The sequence below is a fragment of the Balaenoptera borealis genome (assembly GCF_965194805.1).
Source record: "Balaenoptera borealis genome assembly, chromosome: X".
Taxonomy (NCBI): domain Eukaryota; kingdom Metazoa; phylum Chordata; class Mammalia; order Artiodactyla; family Balaenopteridae; genus Balaenoptera; species Balaenoptera borealis.
In genome coordinates, this window is record NC_138881.1 from 122593655 (window position 1) to 122613380 (window position 19726).

The 19726-nt window shown below is 38.5% G+C and overlaps 1 protein-coding gene and 1 long non-coding RNA gene across 2 annotated transcripts in view; one reads left to right on the top strand and one right to left on the bottom strand.

Moving 5' to 3' along the window:
• The first annotated feature begins 54 nt into the window (after positions 1 to 54).
• Positions 55 to 1045, top strand: LOC309621224. The gene is made up of 2 exons (XR_014239836.1): positions 55 to 107; positions 144 to 1045. It is a non-coding gene; the product is annotated as an uncharacterized lncRNA (long non-coding RNA).
• A 5729-nt stretch (positions 1046 to 6774) lies between these two features.
• Positions 6775 to 19726, bottom strand: part of LOC309620104 (uncharacterized protein) — a 554572-nt gene continuing 541620 nt past the window's right edge. Inside the window, exon 5 of the mRNA XM_082376202.1 lies at positions 6775 to 18860. The gene's annotated coding sequence lies outside the window, so the exon portion shown is untranslated. The remainder of the gene's footprint in view (positions 18861 to 19726) is intronic.

The following is a 19726-nucleotide window of genomic DNA, read 5'->3' on the forward strand; positions in this document are numbered from 1 at the left end:
TGCCCTTTTATGGCCTGGGAACTGTCATGGTGCAGGTGGCTGTGTCATTTGGCATATGCTAATATATTACAATGAGCATATAATGAGGCTTGGGCCTAGCCTAGTAGGTTCTAACTGGGCCTATCTTGGGCCTAGCCTAGTAGGTTCTAACTGAGACAGGATCTTAGTTCCCGGACCAGAGATTGAACCCACGCCCTTGGCAGTGGAAGCATGGAGTCCTAACCACTGGACTGCCAGGGAATTCCCCACACTGTTTGGATTATTGTAGTTTTGTAGTAAGCTTTGAAATCAGGGAGTAGGGCCTAGCCTAGTAGGTTCTAACTGAGACAGGAAGGAAGGAGGCAGGGCACAACCATTAAAAGAATGACAGCCATTGGGAAGAACAGGATACCAAAAACAAGCGGTTAGAACCTACCTGGAAATTGTTCATGACAAGAGGTCCATATTCCCCTATAACATTTTCCCTATTATAATCATACCCAGTCACAGTTCCTGATCATTTGATGTTCTTAAAAGATACCATTATTATTCACCAAGGGCATAACATCTTCCCTTAATGAACTATAATTCTGAAGGAACATAGTTCACATTTATTTAAATTTTTAGCTGTATCCACTGAACTTGATTTTATTTTTTGCATTTTTAGATCATAAACCATATGGAGTTAATTATCGTTCCTGAATTAATTTTAGTGGAAGGGAGAGTTAGACAAATGTGTTTTAAGTATATAATGAATATTATTTTTATTCTCCTCAGTACCCTTACTGTCTATCAGAATATCTCCCATATATATTGTTTCATAATGGGTTATAAATATAAATAATTTATGTGTGGTTTCAAATGCCTCACAGCCGGACAAAGTGAAAGTCTCTTTTCTAATCAATATTCCTGCATCCCACTCCCCAAAGGTAACCACTGCTATTGTTTGATTTGTATTTGGCATGCATTTTTCTGTGCATATTGAAATACACATACGTAAATAGATACAATGGTTTACACATTAACTGATTTGTTTGTTAGATATGAAATTGGAATCACAGAATAACACTGATCTGCTACTTATGTTCTTCATTTAACAAGATGTGTGCTTTTTAAATTGTTTCATTAAGGTATGATTTAGAGAAAATAAAATTCACTCCTTTCAGTGTCCAGTTCTATGTCTTGAAAAGTACATACACTTGTATATGTACACTTGTATACAGTTGTATAACCACACCACAATCAGGATATACGAGTTCCATTATGCCAAAAAATTCTCCTGTGCCTTTTTGTAGTCAACCCATTCTCCCCACCTCAACCCTGACAACGACCTATTTGTTTTCTGACTCCCAAATTTTGATAGCTGTAGGTTTTCACTTTTATTTTCATTTTAATTCTGTTCTATGTATTTTTAATTGAAGTATAGTTGATTTCTGTTCTACGTATTTTTGATTTCCCTTGAGACTTCCTCTTTGACCCATGAATTAACTTGATATGTGTTGCTCAGTTTCCAAGTTCTCAGAGATTTTCCTGTTATCTTTCTATTATTAATTTCTAGAATTTTATTCCATTATTGTCAGATAACACATTCTGTTTGGTTTCAATTTTTTTAAGCTGTTAAGGTTTGTTTTATGACTCAGGATATAGTCTATCTTGCTGAATGTTCCATGTGCATTTGAAAAGAGTGTGTATTCTGCTGTGTTTGGGTGGACTGTTCTATAAATGTCAGTTAGATCTAGTTGGTTGATGGTGGTGTTCAGTTCATCTATAACCTTGCTAATTTTTTGTCTACTAATTCTATTACTGAGAGAGGAGTATTGAAGACCCAAATTATAATTGTGGATTTGTCTATTCCCCTTTCAGTTCTGTCAGTTTTGCCTCTTGTATTTTAAGACTCTGTTGTTAGATATAATACATATTTAAAATTGTTGTATCTTCCGGGTGAATTGACTGACTCTATTTATCCCTGGTAACTGTGTTTGCTTTCAAGTCGACATTGTCTGATAATGTAAAGAATCTATAGATTCTCCTGCTTTCTTCTGATCAGTGTTTGCGTGGTGTATTTTTATTCATTGTTTTACTCTTAAGCTACCTATATCATTATATTTGAAGGGAGTTTCTTGTAGACAACATATAGTTGGGCCATTTTTGGTTTTTGTTGTTTTATAAATCCATTCAGACGATCTAAGTCATTTAGTTATGTATTTAGACCATTGACAATTAATTATTGATATGTTTCTATTTAGATCTACCACTTTATTTTGCATGTTTTGTTTGTCCTCTCTGTTTTTCATTACCCTGTTTCCCCTTTCTTTGGCTTATCTGAATGCCTTTTAGTATTTCATTTTAATTTTCTATTCTGAATTTGAATATATCTCTTTGTATAATATTTTTGTGGTTGCTCTGTGGATTACAAACTCCCTACTTAACTTTCCACAGTCTATTCAGAATCAATACTCAAAATCATTATGTTACCACTTCAGTTGATATGTAGAAACCTCACCTTAATAGATCCCCTTACCCTCCCCCCTTTACATTACATTTGCCTTATGTATTATAACTACACTGAAATCTACATAGATACCTACTACAGCTACTTTATTGAAAACTCCATCTGTTAATGTTATATTTTGCTGTGATTTTCCACTATTTACCATGATTTTGGAAACCCATTCAGCTGCATCTTCATATTCACTTTCTCCCTAGATCTCCATGAATTCTAAATCGGTGGAAATGTAAATTGGTACAGCCACTATGAAAAACAGTACAGAGGTTCCTTAAAAAACTAAAAATAGAGTTGCCATATGATCTAGCAATCCCACTCTCTGAGCATATATCCAGAGAAAACTCTAATTCAAGATACATGCACCCCAGTGTTCATAACAACATTCTTTACAATAGCCAAGACATGGAAACAATCTAAATGTCCATCGACAGATGAGTGGATAAAGAAGAGGTGGTATGTATATACAATGGAATACTACTCAGCCACAAAAAAGAATGAAATAATGCCATTTGCAGCAACATGGATGGACCTAGAGATTATCGTACTACGTGAAGTCAGAAAGAGAAAGACAAATGCCATATGATATCACTTATATGTGGAATCTGAAATATGATACAAATGAACTCATTTACAAAACAGAAACAGACTCACAGATATAGAAAACAAACTTATGGTAACCAAAGGGGAAGCGGGGGAGGGAGTGATAAATTAGGAGTTTGGGATTAACATATACACACTACCATATGTAAAATAAACAACAAGAACCTACTGTATAGCACAGGGAACTATATTCAATATCCTGTAATAAACTATAATGGAAAAGAACATGAAAAAGAATATATGTATGTATATCTATAACTGAATCACTTTGCTGTATGCCAGAAATTAATACAACATTGGAAATCAACTATACTTCAGTTAAAAAAAAAAAAGTAATATAGGTCATTATTAATAAATTTAGCAATACCTTGGGCAGCATTGAATGCCAGTGTCCAGAGAAATTAGAGCATTTAGAGCCCTGGTGGCTTCAGGATACAACGGGAAAAGCTTTAGAGTAATTTCAAGCTCACGTACTGAGCAGGTATCCGTAGCAGTTCCCCTGATTTACTTCACCTCTCCTGACTTCTTACCCTTATCTAAATTATAGGATTAAATAGGGACTTCCCTGGTGGTGCAGTGGTTAGGAATCCGCCTGATAGTGCAGTGGACATGGGTTTGAGCCCTGGCCCAGGAAGATCCCACATGCCTTGGAGCAGCTAAGCCCATGAGCCACAACTACTGAGCCTGCACTCTAGAGCCCATGAGCCACAACTACTGAGCCTGCATGCCACAACTACTGAAGCCCACATGCTTAGAGCCAGTGCTCCACAATAAGAGAAGCCACTGCAATGAGAAGCCTACACACCACAACAAAGAGTAGCCCCCACTCTCTGCAACTAGAGAAAGCCCACGCGCAGCAACGAAGACCCAATACAGCCAAAAATTAAATAAATAAATACATAGATAAATAAATTAAAAGAAATGTTTAAATTATAGGATTAAATAGGTAACTGAGTAAGTGTTAAGAGTAAAGGAGATACAATTTAGAGTACCATTTGTTTACATTCATTTCCTACCCTCCATATCATCTTTCTCAGAGGAGACGTCTGTTCTGACTGATCCCTTTCTACCCACCATCCTAGAAAGTAGTCATTCACATAATCCCCATACTTAATTCTCATCATCATCAATCATCATCACCAGCACCAACATCTGCATAAGAGGTCACTGTGTAAATGAAGCGTTTGTCAGTCTTCTTTCATTATCACCCTCCAGGAGCCCTTTCAGACATTTTTTGCCTAATTACCCCCAACCCCACTCCCCAGCGGAATGTGAAATTGTTAATACTCCAGATGTAGTTTATCTGTTTATGTACTGTGGTCCTCTGGAAGCTCACAGACCGCTGTAATATCTATGAAAACCCTAACCTCAAGAACCAATCTTTGACCTCTTGGGGGTGATGTCATCTGTTGAGAATGCATGGTATACTGCGATTAGGGCAAAAGCTGGACTCCCATTCCTGCCCCATGCACCCCTCGATCCACACGAGAACACCTGTCATGATTAGATGCCCAGCCTCGATAGACCATCCACGGAGCCACCCTCATCCCTCTCTGGGAGAAATCTCACCTTCCTCTCTGTGTCCTCAGATGCCCTTTCCTCCCTAGCAGGTACAAGCAGCCTAATCATTTCCATAAGTTTTCACAAAAGACAGAAGAAACACTGGCTTCAGACGGCTTCTGCTTCCAGCCTGGTCACAAACTTCCCACGCGGCAGGGGGAAGGAACACCAGGCTTGGCTTCCTGCTGCTGGGAGGGTTAACACAGGGAGAACAGAGATTAACCACCTCAGCAGTACATGTCCTGATACCTTTGCTAAAGATCTGCCACCAGCGACTAAAGGGGACCAGGCTGCCAGGTCCCACCCCTGGCTCTGGCTGTTGGCGTGGGGAACAACCTCTTTGCCATTTGTCTCTGTGCTCAAGAGCACTTGCTTTGTAGTCACACACATCCATGAAGAGAGGATAGTGATACATCACTAGTGGGGCTGTTGTGAGATGAAATCCAGTCACTAACATGAAGAACCTAGATCTGGGCCCCTCTAAACAACCTGCTTCATAAAGAGTAGCCCTTTCCTCCGTCAATCAGAGAGCTCATGTGGTCCTCACCCGCCCCTTCAGCTGGGGCCCCTTAACCAGATTGCAGGTCGGAATCACCTTGGGGATCTTTTTCTAAACCCTCCTATGAATTTCCCTTGTTGGTGGAAAGAGGGCTTCTGTATCAAAAGCCATTCAAGTTATTCAGCCATGATAATATGGGCCTTAAAAAACAGATATGCCCATTTGGCACCCGTAGTGTGTGGCAGTGTCCATTTCCCCTTCATTCCACCAGCATCAGTTATTAACAGCTTTTGTCTTTATTGCTAAATATGATCTCTTCTTTTTTCCAGAGACCAGTCCCAGTGGAAGAGTCACCTCAGAAGGTCTGTCCTCAATGTTATAAATTCACAGGCTCCTCCCCTAGGGTTGCCAGATTTCGCAAATAAACATACTGGATGCCCAGCTGAACTTGAATTTCAGATGAACAAAGTAATATTGCATGTGACAAATTTACACAAAAAAGGATTTTTTATTTTAAATTCAAATGTAAATGGTTTAACTATAATCTGGTAACCCTACACATGGAGGGATCTGGAGGGGAACCAAGGTGCTCCAGTCAACAGCCGCAGCTGAGCCCCTAGCAGAAGCCAGACCCCAGGCTCATCCCTGTGAGTGAGCTCTCTCAGATGTACCAGCCTAACGGAGCCTCCAGCTGATGGCAGCCCCAGGTGAGACACCACATGGAGCAGAAAACTATCCAGCTGAACCCAGTCAACCCACATTATCCCGAGAAATTAAAAAATGGCTATTGTTTTGGTGGTGTTTGTTAAACAGAAATGGACATCTGAACCATGTAGTTTTGGTGAACTCTCTTTTTCTATAGTCTGTAATCTTTGGATAAGATAGGGACTTGCTGATCTTTGAAGGTTCGATAGGACGTCGTGATCATTTTGGCTATAGTCTCTGTGTGGGTTTATATGTGGGTATAGATTTTGAAATGTCCTCAATTCCTCCTGGGATTCCCAAGATAACTGTTCACGATGTACGATTTTCATCATACTCTTGGAATTTTAGGAATTTATTCCTGAATTCCCTTCCGCAGACGAGGCTCCACTGCACCCATGCTTGTGAAGGGATGGAGGTATTGCTACAAACTGCTCCCGGAGGCACATGGAAAGCCGTGTCCTCAGAAGGTGCCTTGGTGAGTACGTTGTCAGAACAAGGGGTGTTTACTCATTTCAAGAAGGTTTCTCAAAGAAGCTGTCCTGAAACACTTTCTCCTGCTACAAGGATAGCCTTGCAAGGAAGCCACTCTTCTTGAGTACACATAGGATGCCTTCCCCAGACCTCAGAGACATATGCATTGCAGTCCTGGTCCTTTCTGACTGTCCCAGCGCAGCACTGCTGGGTGGATACGTCTGTGCAGTTCTGGGGTTCGTTAATACGAAGACCACTACCCTTGTGGAAATCTGAGCCACATTCTACAATATCACCTTTATAAGGAATAAAGTTGATGTATTTTCACCTTATTTTTCATATTTCTTAGTTGGTTTAGAGTCAAGATATGGAGAAGGGGTGTATTTTCAAGGCCCCTTAAAGACTCAGTCATTTTAGAGCAAGACCATAGGAATAGTTTGGGGCGCGGCGAGACACAGAAAAGGGAAAGGAGCTGTGGATCTATTTGTAGACCCACTCCTGAGGGCAGAGTAAACATGTGCTCCATAAGGGCAGGTTGGTTCAAGAACTTTGAAGGGAGAGGGCCTGGGCGGTGCAACCTGTTTGTTCAACCAACCTCACTAATCAGGTAAGTGATTCTCTAGATAGAGGAGTGAGTGTATAGAGAGGTTACATGGGTTTGGCCGTGGCTGTCCCTCCACGTGGAAGAAAATATTGGGGATGGAGGCTAGGAATTCCCCAGGAAAAAACAATGTATCGTTCAATTGACCCAGGTTTCTGCCTATTAAGTGACTATGATGTTTTAGGCCTGCCTCCCTGGAATAACTCTGAGATTTGTAAATGACATTTTTGCATATGTATCAAGATCATTGGGTTACATGATTATAGCGAGTTCTTAGTTCTCTGCCACAGATGGCTAACTGCTTAGCATGGGCTGTGATAGTACACGTTCACCCTCAGAGGGAGGGCTAACTCATCTGCAGGAACCCTACATACTTCCCTGGGTCTCTGTGTTCTGATAATACACCCCTACTGTCTCTTTAAAGCAAACACAATTCCTGACGACAAGCACATGTTTTGTCCCACGAAACTGGACAGATTTTTTTGCCAATTGCCGGGGTCCCAGTCTAGTGCTTCAAATTAGTATGGTTTCCAAGTGGCAGCCTGAAGAGCTACGGTGTTTTGCTTTAAGCTAAAGACAAGGGGGTGGAGGAGGGTGGGGAGGTATTTAAGGTGGTGGAGGACCTGCCTGAGCCAGGCGGTTACTATACTATAGAAAGGTGACGTCAATAAGGCGACCTTGACGACTTTTTAATGGAGACAGAAGCGGCCTGGCAAGGAGAGCAGGTTTCTCCTTTAGGTGTTTGGAACTGAGTTGGGAGAGTGGGTACCCGCGACGCGGGCTGGACCACCCTGCAGTGTGGGGAGACAAAGGGATCCACATCCAGGTCACTTCTTTCCCGCTTTGGGGGCTCGGTGCCCGGGCTGTCTCGTAGGCAAAGCCATTGGGGTCCTGCCCGGCCCCAGTGGGTGCGGTGTCCTGCTCCAGGGGTGTCCTCGAGCCACTTTCCTTCTAAAGGCAGGGGCGTGGGAGGTGAGACAGGTAACGACTCTCTCTGAGCCTCAGCTTTCCCCTCTGTAAAATGGGAATAAGGATGCTTTTCCTAAAGGGTCTCTGTGAACATTTAGCGATAACACGTGAATAAGCCGATGGTCCTGTGGTTATCGCAGGATCATGGATGTTTGTATGAATTCAGGCCACTTCTTATTCCTTTTCCACTTTGTTCTCAGGGGACATATGAGGAAAGGAGAAGAAAAAGGCCGTGGTGGGAAGCTCATTGTACCTTCTGGTGGTTAGGATCACTACCCAGTTGTTTCAGTGTCCTTGTCTCTAACGCAGTGCCTAGCACGGTGCGGGGCCCACAGTTACACCAGTAAAGCATGGTGATTGCTGGATTTGTCTCTCCCTGTGCAGCTCCTCATGCCAATGGCCTTGCTCATATCAGGTGTCTGAAGGAGGCAGGTTCTGAGCATCTGTGTCCTGATGGCTGCTGGAGCTTCTACTCCAGGTTCAAGGGCAGGAGAGCCCAACACTTCACATCTTTCTTTGGATATGCCGCCTGGCTCAAGTGAGTTCATAGATCTGATAAAAGCATGTTGTGGAATAGCTCCTGTGAGGTTCACAAAATGTACAGAAGCTACTTTGATTTGATCATGGGAAAGAGGTTCAGCACTTGGGATTTCCATCAGCAGCTACATGCTTTGTAGTAACCCTTGAGGCCCGTCTGATAGAAGTCTTTTTTTCCCCTCCCTTCCTTCCTTCCTTCCTTCCTTCCTTCCTTCCTTCCTTCCTTCCTTCCTTCCTTCCTTCCTTCCTCCCTCCCTCCCTCCCTCCTTCTCTCTCTCTCTCTCTTTCTTTCTTTTTTGGTGCTGAAAAGCAATGGATTGTCCATTTGGGAAGGAAGTTGGCCTTTAACATTCATTAGTAATAAATATACCTAAATTGTTCTCACCTTTTACATAATAATCAGTGATTCCCTTGTATCTCTCAGATGAGTATGGAAATATGCAGTAGTTAGATCTTCCTAACAATTTGACATTGTAATGTAGATTCTTCCCTGGTGACTATGGTTGTTTTTCCTTTTATAATGACATTTTTAAAAGAACCAGACAATTTCCAAGTGTTAGTTTAAAATGTCAGTGATAGAATTTATTTTTAAAAAAGCATTTGTTACTTTAGAGTTTGCCCTAACAGAATGATACTCAGCTACATTCCCTGAAATAACCAGTTCCTCTTTAATATCATTATGATTTTCCTGAGATATAATGTTTTTATTTCTGTACTTCAGAAGGAAATGAACATCAACTTTCCCTAAATATTTGGGCATACTTTATTGCATATGATTATTTTGGTTATTTGATGACATAGTGTGGATCTGTTAATGTACAAGAGCATAATTGTAAGAATTTTTCACCTGATTAACTTAATTGCATCAGAGAATTATGAATATATAAATATATTTCAAATATTATGTTGAGGTATGGTTAACATACAAGATACTGAGCATATTTAAAGTATATGCTCTAAGGACTTCCCTGGTGGTCCAGTGGCTAAGACACCACACTCCCGATGCAGGGGACCTGGGTTTGATCCCTGGTTGGGGAACTAGATCCCACATGCCGTAACTAAGAGTTCGCATGCCACAACTAAAGATCCCACACGCCACAGCGAAGATTCCGCACACCACAGCAAAGATTCCGCACGCGGCAACGAAAATCCTGTGTGCTGCAACTAAGACCCGGCACAGCCAAATAAATAAAATAAAATAAAAAAATAAAGTATATGCTCTAAGTTTTGATATATGTATGCACTTGTGAATCTAATACTACACTCAAGATAATGAACATATCCATCACCTCAAAAAGCTTCCTTGTGCTCCTTGGTAATCTGCCCACCTAGCTCTCTCCTGCCTCTGTCTCTACTTCAACCTACCTCATTCTCATACAACTACTGACTTTTGTCACTTTAGATTAGTTTTCCTTTCCTGTAATGTGGAAATATTCCATTATATGGATATACCACAGTTTGTTGTATCCATTCACCTGTTAATGGATATTTGGGTTGTTTCCAACTTGGAGCTCTTGTAAATAAACTTTCTATGAACATTTGTATATAATTCTTTGCTGGGACATACGTTTTCTCTTTCTAAGTAAATACTTAGAAGAGCAACGGCTGGGTCATATGGTAGTTGTAAAATTAACTTTGTTAGAAACTGCTCAATTTTTTTCCTAAGTAGTCAAATCATTTTTCATTGCCACTAGCAGTGTATGAGATACGAGAGTTTCATCCTCCACAGCCTTGCCAATACTTAGTATGGTCAGTCTTTTTAATTTTGGACTTTCTCAGAGGGGTGTAGTGTTTTCTCATCATTTTCATTTACATTTTCGTAGTGACTAATGATGATGAACATCTTTTCATGTGTTTATTTGACATTTGTATATCTCAGGTGAAGTATCTGTTCAAATCTTTTGTCCACTTATTTATTGGAGTATCTGTTTTCCTCTTATTGACCTTTGTGAGATTTTTAATTCTGGATAGCAGATCTATGAATTGCAAACATTTTCTCTCATTCATTCAATGGCTTGTCTTTTCTCTCAACAGTGTTTTTGGAAGAACAGTTTTAATTTTGTGGAAATTTAGTGCATCGATTTGTTCATTTATGCTTTAGATTTTGCTTTTGATTTCATATCTAAGAAATCTTCACCAAACCTAAGGTCACAAGAATTTTCTACTGTAATTTTTCTAGAATTTTTAAATAGTTTTAGCTTTTATGTTTACGTCAGTGATTCTTTTTGAGCTAACTTTTGTATGTGGTGCATTATGTGGATCACAGTTTATGTTTGTGCATATGGCTATCCACTTGTTCCAGTACTATTTGTTGAAAAGACTCCTTTTTCCACTGAATTGCCTTTGTAGCTTTGTTGAAAATCAGTTGTCCATATATGTGTGGGTCTATTTCTGGACTTTTAAATTTTGATATACATTTCTACCTTTATCCCAATACCACATTGCCTTGATTACTGTAGATTTATGAGTTTTGAAAAAGTGCTTAACCTCCAACTTTTTTCTTTTCAAAGTTGTTTTTCATAGACTAGGCCCTTCACATTTTCACATGAGTTTTTGAATAATTCTGTCAATTTTTTAAAAGAATATGCACACTAGGATTTTTTTTTTTTTTGGCTGCGTTGGGTCTTCGTTGCTGCATGCGGGCTTTCTCTAGTTGCGGCGAGTGGGGGCTACTCTTCGTTGCGGTGCGCGGGCTTCTCATTGCATGGCTTCTCTTGTTGTGGAGCATGGGCTCTAGGCGCGTGAGCTTCAGTAGTTGCAGCACGCAGGCTCAGTAGTTGTGGTATGCAGGCCCTAGAGCACGTGGGCTCAGTAGTTGTGGCTCGTGGGCTCTAGAGCACAGGCTCAGTAGTTGTAGCACACAGGCTTAGTTGCTCTGGAGCACATGGGATCTTCCCGGACCAGGGATCGAACCCGTGTCCCCTGCATTGGCAGGTGGATTCTTAACCACTGCACCACCAGGGAAGTCCCACACTAGGATTTTTATTGGGATTGCAAGGAATCTATAGATCAGTTTGGGGAGAATAGACATCTTAACAATACTGAGTCTTCTGACCTAGGAGTATGGTATATCCCTTCATTTATTTAGTCCTGATTTAATTTTTCTCAGCAATGCTTTGCAGCATTCAGAGTTTAGGCCTTGCACATTTGTGGACATGGATGTGCAACATAGGTTATCTCTAGGTAGTTCATACTTTTTGATGTTATTGTCATGGGAATATTTTTATTACAGTTTCTAGGTATTATATTCTCACTGAACTGTCAGTAGCCAAATGTTGCTGGGTAATCTTTTTGGTTGAAAGCACAGGTTACTCTAAGATGGAAAAGATACTTGATTCTTAATACCTGTATTAGCCAGGGTTCTCAAAGAGAACCAGTAGGATGTTTGTATATAGATAGTGATTTATTTTAAGTGATTCTGGAACGGGACGCTGCTTGGAGTGTCTTTCTCTTTCAAGCAAACTTAATTCCAATTGAATTAGGACATAGGCAAACCCCACTTAAGTGGGCATCTCACCCTCCTGTGAAAGTCATGAAGCAAGGATACTCCTGCCCTGGGGACCTTTTATCATGAATGGAAATTGCATTTTGTCAAATGCTTTTTCTGCACCTATCGAGATGATCATGTAATTTTTATTCTTCCTTTTGTTAATATGGTATATCACATTGATTGATTTACAAATGTTAAATCATTCTCATGACCCTGGAATAAATTCAAAGGATCATGATATATGATCCTTTTTATATGTTGCTGCATTCAGTTTGCTAATATTTTGTTGAGCATTTTTGCATCTATATTCACCAAAGTTATTGGCATTTAATTTTCTTTTTTTTTGCAATGTCTGTCTGGTTTTGGCATCAGGTAAATGGTGGCCTCATAGAATGAATTCAGGAGTGTTTCATCCTCTTCAATTTTTTGGAGTAGTTTGAGAAGGATAGGTATGAGTTCCTTGTCCATGTCCATTCCTAGATTTTTGTTTGCTGGGAGTTTTTAAATTATAAATCCAATTTCACTACTACTGATTTGTCTGTTCTAATCGTCTGTTTCTTCTTGACTCAGTCTTGTCAGGTTGTATGTTTCTAGAAATATGTCCACTTCTTTAATGTTGTCCATTTTGTTGGAATACTGCTCTTCATAGTATTCTCTTATAATTTTTTTTGTACCCCTGTGGTATCAGTGGTTATTTCTCCTCTCATTTTTTATTATTTCGTATTTTGGTTTTTGGGGGTCCTCTCTCTTTTCTTCTTGGTGGGCCTGGCTAAAGGTTTATCAATTTTGTTTATCTCCCTCAAACGGCACAAACAAAATTATGAGGAAAAACTCCCAATGAGTAATGTATTATGGGTAGTTAAGATTCAGTGCCTCAGAAAACCCTCAGAGTGCAGAAAGGACGAAAGTAGACACTGTGAGGAAGAGAGACAGGTTGTCCACCAGCAAACATGTTAGGAAGGAAAAATGAATTATTTCTACCCTCATCATCAAAAACCTAAATTCTTCCAAGTATTGGGGTACAGTGTGGCATGTGACTGTTTTGAGATCAGTCACAAAACTGCACAAATATGCCGTTTTTTACTCATGAAAAACCCTGATATGATTAAAGGAAGATCACCTATGAGTGGGCAAAAGATCTTCCCCTATTTCCCAACACAGGGATGCAACACTGATAACCTACTTCCCAGATGCACATATTGCTCGGATGCCATAGATGGTCTCCAACAGTCTGGTGCTTGCTGTCTCTGTCCGTCTGTCTGTCTCTCTTTTTCTCTTTCTCTTTCTTGTCAGCATAGGGTTAAGAGTTAAGAAGTGCCACCATAAGAACATGGGGAGAAAAACCTAGGCAATATCTCCTGAGTATTGGTTCTATCATGCCCTCCTATCCTTCAAATATAACTTGAAAATATTTTTTAAAAAAACATTTAAAAAGTAAAAGCTTCTTGAGAAACTATGGTTAACCCCTAATAAATGTATAATAATTGGTAACAAATGTTTAAAGGGTATTTTCCAAGTCAACTAATAAGAACATAACAAAGGAAATTCATAAACTTGGAAACAACTGAGGTAGCCACCCAAAGAGTGAAATAAGTGAGACACAGAAAGAAAAATACTCTATGATTTCACACTTATATGTGGAACCTAAACTGTCAGATTCACAGAACCAGAAAATAGAATGGTGGTTGTCAAGGGCTGGAGGATGGGGGAAATGAAGAGATGTTAGTCAAAGGGTACAAAGTTTCAGTTATAAGATGAATAAGTCCTGGGGATCTAATGTACAGCATTGTGGTTATAGTTAATAACACTGTATCATATACTTGAAATTTGCCAAGAGAGTAGATATTAAGTGTTCTTATCACACACACACAAAAGGTAACTACATGAGGTAATGGAGATGTGTTAATTAACTTGATTGTGGTAATCGTTTCACAATTGTATATGTATTTCAAACCATCATATTGTACACCTTAAAAAAATCACATTGTCCAACCTAAATATATACATATTTTATTTGCCAATCATACCTCAATAAAGCTTAGAAAATATAAGAAAATGTTTCCGTCTCTGAGAGGAAAATGGGCTTTGGGGTTCAGCAGTGGAGAAATCTGAGGCAGGAGAGTATTTGGGGAGCTCTAAAAGACAAGCTTTGCAAATGAGAAGTTCATATGTGATAAAAGGTTGGGATATTTGGCAATATAGGGGAAAAACGCTCAGCTGGCAAAGAAGGAGGATTATTTTCTCAATACAATGTTTTTCCAATTTTAATCAAGCCTCATTTGGCAAAAGTATGAATATATAAATTCTTAAGGACTTAAGTGGAAGTGTTTTCCCAGGAGCCCATAGTTCCCATGTATATTCTCTTAGAAGGCACAAAAAGTTTCTTGAGGTAGCCCAACACTGAAGAGTGGGTGCCTGGGCTCCAAAAAAGGCATCTGTGCTCCCAGCTACAACCCCACCCCAGGGCCACCACCTATGCCCTACATGTTGTACATTACTCTTCTCAAAAAGGTGCCATTCATTTTTTAGTCCACATTAATGACACCTTCTTGTGAAAGGCACTGCACACTGAATGGCTCAATGTGGCAGCCCAATCCAAATATGATTAATATATTTAATATCTAGTGGAAAAAGTAGACATCTTGTATGAGCAGATGGGGAATTTTAGCACAGAGATAGAAACTATAAGAAAGAGTTAAATGGAAATGCTTTCATTCAAGCCTTCACAGGTTTCTTCTGCCTTTGCATGGCACTGAAATAATTATGGGCACATTAAAGTAAATCTTTGTCTCTGAAAGAAAATTGTTGTTTTTCTATATTTGTAGCATTTCCATTTAACTCTTTCTTGTAGTTTCTATCTCTGTGCTAAAATTCCCCATCTGCTCATGCAGTATGTCTACTTTTTCTATTAGATACTTAAATATGTTAATCATAGTTATGGTAAAGTCCCTGTCTGATAGTTCTGATATCTGGATGATCTCGGAATCTGGTTTTATTGTTTTGTTTGCCCCTTGATAGTAGGTTTCTTTTTCTTTCTTTTGAGTGTGTATTTTAAAACTTTCAGTTGATGCTGAACATCATGTAGAACAGTAGAAAACGAGGTAAATAATATTTGCACCTGGAAATGAACACATCGCTTCTTCTTTCAGGCTTTTCTTATGTGATAGGGCAGTTGAGTCAATCTTGTCAGTTATTAACTTGGGATTGGGATTTATCCTTGTGGTAGTTAGCTTAAATGCAAGACAGGGTTTTAATTCTTCTAGCATTGTTTTGTGCTTAGGGTAATGTCAGGTTTCCAGAGGATTTTTGTCAGTGCTTCTGCTTTACTCCTTGATCTCTGACATCCATCACACCTAAACCACACAGTGATCTCTCTCCAGGTCTCTACCCCCTTCCCAGTGGTGTTCTTGCTTGTGCCATGGGTGCTTGCTAGGCAAGTACAATTACTTCACTTTCTCTGCCACTGGTAAGCCAGTCTCTGCATCCCACTTCTCCTGGGAGGAGCTATCTTTCCTTAAAATCAAGCTACTTAATAGATCTAGAACCTTAGATCTCCAAGTGGTTCAAGAAAAATTATGATTTGGGTGTTCATCTGACTTGCTCATGCTGTTAGGTTGAAATCCACGCCTTTCATTGTTCTATATACCAGGCAGAAGCAGAATTAGATGTGCGCTTTTTAGTTGTTTCTTAGTTTCTCTTACATTCATCTTGGAATAATTTTAGATTTATGGAAAAGTTGTATATAAATAGAGTACAGTGAGTTCTCATGCACCCATCACCCAGCTTCCCGTAAGCTTCCCATCTTATGTAACCATGGTACATTAGTAAAAACTCAGAAATTAACAGTAGCACAGTAATATTAACAAAACTACAGGCATTATTTGTATTTCACCACTTTTCCCAGTAACAGGCTTTTCTGTTCCTCTGATGAGTAAAATTTCCCAGTCCCTTTTTGTGTTTTGTGCCATTGGCATCTTTGAAGAGTACTGGCCAGGCATTTTCTAGAATGCCCCTCAAATTGAGTTTTTCTGATGCTTTCTTTTTATTAGACTGGGGGTCTGAATTTGAGGGAATACCACAGAGATGAAGTGCCCTTCCTCCTTGCATTTTATCAGGAGGTGTATCCACATAACTTATCACTGGTAGCATTAACCTTAAATTCTTAGTTAGGATAGGATCTGTCTGCCAGATTTCCATAATGTGAAGTCACTACTTTTCACCTTGCCTACACTACTCTTTGGAAGTGAGTCACTAACCCCAGCCCACATTCAAGTGGTGACAGTAGGTAACTAGGCTTATAGTGCTAATATAATGTATATAAATATCAAACCACTATGTTGCACACCTGAACCTAATACAATATTATATGTCAATTATGCTTCAATTAAAAATGTGTTAAGACCCCACCTCTCATACTATCAATGGCTTTTTGTCCAAGAAAGGCTCAAGGACAATCAATACATGAGTCATCCAATGGCCTTATCAAGTGGACTGGCACAAACTAAAAACAACAAGAGTAACATCCTGCCCATAAAGATATGGGTTGAGCTAGTATTGGGCTGCTGAGGTGAAAAGAATGAATAGAAAAATGTCATAAAGTAAGAGGGACCAGAATGTTCCGTAGGAGAGCTAAAGTTATAGCCCACGAGAAACCAGAACCTAACAGGTAGAGAAGTCTATGGAATAGTGAATTAAGTAGCCATTTGGTGAAGCTCCCATTGTTGATAAATTTATAATCTAGGGATAACACATTTAAATTTTTTACGAATACCATCAGTTGATCAATAGATAAAGTTTTCTTACTATGAATTACTTACTATGCATTGTAATTATAAAAGAAGTGAGGAAAGCGTACTCATACACAAAAAAGCTGAGACCAAGAAAAAAATAATGTACTAAGGTAGACTTTGTGTGTTAGTTATGTCAATGTAGGCTCATCAATTGTAAGAAATGTACAATTGTGAGTGGTGAATGATATTGATAATGGGGGGCCGGGAGCTATATCGGAAATCTCTGTACCTTCCTCTCAATTTTGCTGTGAACCTAAAAACTGCTCTAAAAAAGTCTTTAAAAGTTAAAAAAAACTAATTTAAAAAAGTAAAACTGCATATAGTGAGAGCATATAGATAAAAAAATAATGTGCAGTAAAATCGAATTTTTTTGTATGTACATAGACCTATGATTTTAACATATGTATAGATTTGAGTAAACATCACCACTATCAAGATAAAGAATAGTTGCATCACCTAAGATACTTTCCTTGTGTTATTGTTTTATAGTTACACCAACTTCCACTCCTAAACCCCCGAAATGATTAACCTACTTTTCATTAATATATGTTTATCTTTTCAAGAACATCATATAAATGGAATCATGCAGTATGTAAGCTTTTTTTGGGGGGGTTTCTTTTAATCAGCAAAACGCCTTTGAGATTCAACCCAATTGTTGTATATGTCAGTGGTACATTCCTTATTATTGCTGAATTGTATTCTAGTGTTTTACTTTTACAAGTAAAGTTCTCTAAAAAAAATATACAAATAAGCACATAAAAATGCTCAGCATCATTAGTTATTAGAGAAACGCAAAATAAGACTATGAGGTAGCACTTGACTCCCGCTAAGGTTGCTAAAATTAAAAAGATTAACTATGCTAAATGTTGTTAAGGATATAGAGGCACCAGAAATTTGAAAACGTAAAACAGTACAACCAATTTGGAAAGCAGATTATCAATTTCTCAAAAAGATAAACATAAATCTACTATATGATCTTGCCATTCCAAAACAAACGTTCACACAAAAAAGTTGTACATCAATGTTCATTGCAGCATTACTCATAATAGCCAAAAACTTGAAACAACCCAAATGTTCATCCATAGGTGTGGAGATGAGCAAAATATGGTCTATACATGTACTGGAATACCACTCACGCATAAACATATTTGAATCATTGATACCCACAAAAACTTGGATGAACTTCTAAATAATTATGTTGATGAAAGATACTAGGCAAAAAGAGTTATACAACTTTTTCTGAAAAGAAAAGCATAACAAATAGCAGTTGCCAAGGCAACATATTGATGTGGTTTAAGGGAAATCACCTTGGAGGGAGGGAGCAACAGGATATACTACATTTCCTAACATAGGTATACAAAATATATAACCTGCTTCTCAATTTCTGCCTTCCAGGGCTCTGATATGCATAGGGACACACATAAAAGAGTAAATGAAGCCAATGTAAAATCTCCTCATTCTCAAGAGTTCTAATCAAATACTCAACAAAATACTAGCAAACTGAATCCAATAGCATATTAGAACCTAACTTAAATATAGAACAATAATATAAGAAAATGTAAAGAGTAAAACCCATAAACTAAATATCAAAACCAACGCAATGAAAATATCCACACAACATAAGCACATCCACATAAAATTACAACCCCAAACCAAACACACATACATATTACTCTTTCCAATGCCATGTAAACATACAAAAATGAGGAAAAACTCACTCAGAGTGGTCACTACCACAGACAAGCACATAGACTATGCTGGGAGTTCAAAAAGGAGCATGTAAGTTAGTGGTAACAGTAGTCACGTGAGGTACCCTTCCTACAATATTAGGTGACAAAGAACAATTTGTGTACTTTGTAATTCAAACTAAAATTTCCCTCCACAGCTTGGAGTGGGGTAAGCTATAGGGTTATTAGATTTAGGCACAAAAAAATCACAAACACAACTGTCAATTCAACCGTATAATGGTTTGAACAAGCATATACTGGAGGTGACACCAGCTTCTACACCATTTCCCAACAGAACAATGTGAAATTTACAATTTACCCTTCAGGCACTGCTCCAGTCCTGTGATCATGTCCAAAAGTGTGGCTCTTGTCACCCTCTCTCTTTTCTCTTTCTCTCTCACTTAGCCTTGTATTAAGAAGGAACAACTGTAGAAAAATTAGGGGAAAAAGCCAATGCATTATTTATTCACATTTAAGAGGGTTGCAATATTTATTCAGACTCAAGCAATTCTTTTGTCACTTCATCCCTTCACATGTAGTATTTTTAAAAGTTAACATTAAAATTGTAAGGAGATGAACTGAATAAAAAGTTCAGGTACCATCTTTTCCTTTCTCTTAATAATTCAAGTCATTTATTATGTTCTAAAAATCAATGCTTAAAATCGATTATATACAAATAAAATTTTGTGATAAAGTTTTTTGTCAATTATAGATGTTTTGTGCCCAATGATTTTATTTCTTTTTTTAATTGATGTATAATTGATTTACAATATTATATTACTTTCAAGTGTACAGCATAGTGATTCAGAATTTTTACAGATTATACTTAATTAAAAGTTATTACAAGATAATGGCTATAATTCCCTGTGCTGTACAATATATTCTTGTTGCTTATCTATTTTATATATAGTAGTTTGTATCTCTTAATCCCATACCCGTAATTTTTCCCTTCCCCATTCTCTCTCCCCTTTGGTAATCACAAGTTTGTTTTCTATATCTGTGAGCCTATTTCTGTTTTGTACATACATTTGTATTATTTTTTTGGATTCTACATATAAGTGATATACTGTATTTGTTTTTCTCTGTCTCATTTTACTAAGCATAATATTCTCTAGGTCCAACCACATTGCTGCAAATGGTAGAATTTCATTCTTTTTACGGCTGAGTAACATTCCATTGTATATGTATATCACCTCTTCTTTATCCATTTATCTGTCGATGGACACTTGGGTTGCTTCCATATCTTGGATGTTGTAAGTAGTGCTACTATGAACATTGGGGTGCATGTATCT